General features: G+C 38.1%; 1 long non-coding RNA gene across 1 annotated transcript; it reads right to left on the bottom strand.

Annotated features, from left to right (window-relative positions):
* Window positions 1–1,132: 1,132 nt before the first annotated feature.
* LOC145657493 (uncharacterized) lies at window positions 1,133–2,090 on the bottom strand. Its single transcript, XR_014123224.1, has 3 exons — window positions 1,872–2,090; window positions 1,437–1,528; window positions 1,133–1,260 (listed from the first exon to the last, which is right to left on the bottom strand). It is a non-coding gene; the product is annotated as an uncharacterized LOC145657493 (long non-coding RNA).
* Window positions 2,091–4,030: the final 1,940 nt, after the last annotated feature.

Consider the following 4,030-nt stretch of genomic DNA (forward strand, 5'->3'; position numbering starts at 1 on the left):
AGTTCGTCAAAATGTTCATCCATGAGAGTAAGAACACTTGTTGGAAACATTTCCATGAGAAAGGTAAAAAACCATAATTTATGTACTGACAGCTTTTATGTACATCTAAGATACTTTTAATGTGCATTAGCTTTAATGTACATGTAATGTACATCTAGTACATCCAACTTTAATCATCATGCACCATTCAGAAATGATTACCAAACTGTATCTCTTTGACAATAACACATTTCTCTCCTTATTCCGGGTTTCAAAACCAGTCAGAAGTCAAATAAATATAACATTTCTTGCAGTAACATTTTCATTCAGCCACAGATTTGTTGACAAATAATTGTTTAGTCAACATGTTGACAAATAAATACACTGAATGTTAAGACATTTCATCCAATATACCACATATGGCCACCAATTTGTTTTTCAGTACTTTGGCAATTTTCCAGTGCTAAACAGAACAACATTTTGCAGAACAGTATCCTTTACGTGTCTAGCAGTTACTAAGTCTAGAAGATGTAGGACAGACAGATGCTTTTAGGAGACAAACCTTTAGAGAGCAGGACAAGACCATGGAGTGTTTTAGGCCCTCTGTTGCTCACCTTTCCAGCAGCGTGTTTACAGCAACCCTGGATGCTATACTTTACCTGCCTGCCATCTGTAAAGTGCACCACTTCAGTCAGAATATGGTGTTTTCCTTCAAACTTTATATTTTTTGCATGGCACCTGTGTGTGTAGGGGTGTGTGTGTGTAGGGGTGTGTGTGGGTGTGTGGGTGTGTGTGTGTGTGTGTGTGCCCTGTAGCCTGTTTTCTGTTTCATGTTTTATAGGTCATGGTGCCCACAGAAGGTCACTTAAAATGTTTATAAGAGCTCTGAAGAACAGCATAGCAGTAAATAGCTATTAAATGTGAAAGCTTGACATTAAATTGAACCAACAACTTGACTAAATTTCTCTGCTTGTAGGTAATTGCCTATTTAATCTGATAGTATGTGGAATAAGGGGCAGCATTCCCATGTTTTTTTCCTGTTTACTGGTATGATAATTAGAAGGTCAAACAGAGAACTTTGTGCACACTGAATAAACAATAATTAATCACAGCTCCTTAGTCGAAATGTTTAATTCTTTTAACAATATAAACATGTTAATCGGTTAGTCTAGTAGGCGAAGAGAAAATGCTGAGAACAAAATATTACTTTTAGCATTGGTTCATGACCCTCATGACGGGGTGGCCTGATGAAGTTCTCCGCCTGTCTGCCAACAGGGTAAACTGAAAATGAAAAGTCATTTAGAACAGTAGAATTACCTCAAGACACAAAAGACCCATCTCCGCTGTTAGGTGTTAACTCGATCTTTTTCGAACTCCACTGGAGCATCTAATAACTTACACACTCTCCTGAGTGCGACGGCACACACACACACACACACACACACACACATACATACCCCCCTTCTCAAGAGATTATGAGAAAGCGATTCTCTTTGTTTAATCACCAGCAGATAATTCATGCAGTGAGGCAGCAGAAATAGAAAGGAAGCTGCAAACAATGAATTTTCACATCGTAAACCAAAAGTCCATTCAAGATTCAGGTGATAGGGCCTGTATGTTTTAATCGAATTCCTGGAACACTATGGACAATTTATGGTGATATATATATTACTTTTTAATGCATATATGTTTTCTCATTTAAACACCAAAATGAGTATTATTTAATGAAAATAAGTGTCAAATGTTGACAAGATGTGCAAACAGAAAGAAAAGGGGTGCTACTTTTTTACAACCAATAGTTTACAACTTCTGAGTGCAACATCACAACAATAAAGTTGTAATTCTAAATTATGAAACTTATTTAGTGTACTATAGAAAATGTATTAGGGTACCTTATGAATATTGGATGAAGCAGCTGTTGTGAGGTTGATGTAACTATCCAATCCTTCTATGAACAGCTTTCTGTTTCTAAAGTGCCTTGGCATTGGCTAACATATCACTATTTCTTTCATCACTCCACTCCTTTCCAACACTATATGTTTCTTTGATTGGTCCCACAGAAATGAATGCACCATGTAATCAAAGTAGTTACTCCCAAAGATAATATGAAAGAGACATACCAGAGCTTGATTAGTCTGAAGTATTTACTGTGAGCTCCTGAACTGGCCGTGCATCAGCAGTAGCAGAAACAGCGTCTCTGAACCCTTCCCCTCTATTATACAGCAGTCAGAGGTGGGCAGAATACTAATGTGATGTCTATCACTGCAATCCTCCATGCCATGCATACAGAATCAGAAGGTGTATCAGCCCAGTTTAAACTCATGTCAAAAGAAATCAAGGCCACCTCTCCATGAAGGACTCTTGGAATGGAGATAACAGAGGGAAAACATATGAACACTTTGAAGTCCCCATCAAAGAGAGAGCCACCGATGACCCATTTACATGCTCTTAACATCATTTTTGAAAAGATCCAAAGTTCAGGACAGGAAATAAAAATAAAATATATGTACAACATCTTTTTCATGGTGCATAGTGTTTGAACATTTTGCTGGTTTCTGTCTTTTTACAAAGATCACCATGTGAAAATTGGATAAACAAAGCAACTGAATCCTTTTCTTGCGCCAGTGCTAAATAGTCCGTCACAAATTAAAATTAATACAGCATATCATTTGAATATGCTGTTGGCAAGCTGCATTTCATGCAGTAATCTTGATACAGCATTTTTGATTAGATGGATGGTTGTGATGGCATCAGTGGATCTCAAACTGTGCCCCACAACCAGAACCATTCATCAACTCATTTAGGTGCCCTTAACCGAATTGCTGCACCTATTCTGCAGATACCACACAATCACAGATTTTATGGCAGCGTGAATGAAATCCATCCATTGTCAACCAAGAGAAAGCACACAAAGGCCGAAAGTGCACCAATCCTTCCTTTTTCCCTTCATCCCTCAGTGTGGCTGCCCTCCGTTTGTCCATGCATGGAACAATACACACAAAAAAACACTTTCAGATGCATTGCATTACACCAGCCCAGCACCCCGGGTCTGGGTATATAATCTGATTTATGATGTTTTGAAAGAATTTATTTGACAATAAAGTAATAACCAAGTAGCTTGGTACACTGGAGAACAGGGTGTTCCTATGTACAGATACTCTGAATGACGAGGTGCATGTGGCCATCGTGCCGCTGGCGATGTCTGTTATAAATGTGCGGCCCTGAACAGTGAGCTTCAACTTCCCCATCCTACTCATCCTCTCATACGAATGAATGCTCATTTTGTATATTCTGTCTGTACATTTTCACTTGAAAATGTATGAGTGAACTTTTAATCTTCTTGAACACATATTTTTGGCATTTTTCATGGTTCTCCTAGTTGAAGCAAGTTGTGGTTGAATAGATTGTAGAATTATTTATCCACATTCTGCTCAAGAGCTTTATTATTGCCATTGTCACAACTAACACATTTTACTTATTCAGGCTGAATGGAATTGACTGACATTGTCTTATGCATATGCATATATGGCAATTTAAGATGGAAATAAAACAAGTATATAGTTTATATACTGTAGAAAAAAATATGCAGGTGCATTAAATGGGGAGGGGTTTTGTGGGATTGAACACTAAAACTGCCTTTGTGTTAATGAAGCACAAGGGATGTGCGGTGTCTTTGGGAAGTGTGAGGCCCATGTGTGCCATGTGTTTGGAGGGGGAGCAAACCACACTGCTACTTCAATGTTCTGAATATGATATCATGAGACGGCAGTATGACACTGCACAGCATGACTAACTCCTTTGATGTTTACTGACGGTCTTTTCTGAGGCGATAATTTTAAAATCTGGTCAATTACCAGGAGATGAAAAGTTCTCTGCTTTTTTTCTCTGTTCCCTGACATCTTCAAAACGAAACAGAAACTGAAGTGTCTTGCAGATCAAGTGTGATCTCCAACTTGTATCTAATACTGCAGTAAAGTTCATGATGAAATACACAGAAACATTAAGACTGTAAAGTAATATCAGCCCACTTGTCTTATTCAGTGAGTTTGAA

Source organism: Electrophorus electricus, chromosome 4 (genome assembly GCF_041902795.1).
Source record: "Electrophorus electricus isolate QZ-2024a chromosome 4, ASM4190279v1, whole genome shotgun sequence".
NCBI lineage: Eukaryota > Metazoa > Chordata > Actinopteri > Gymnotiformes > Gymnotidae > Electrophorus > Electrophorus electricus.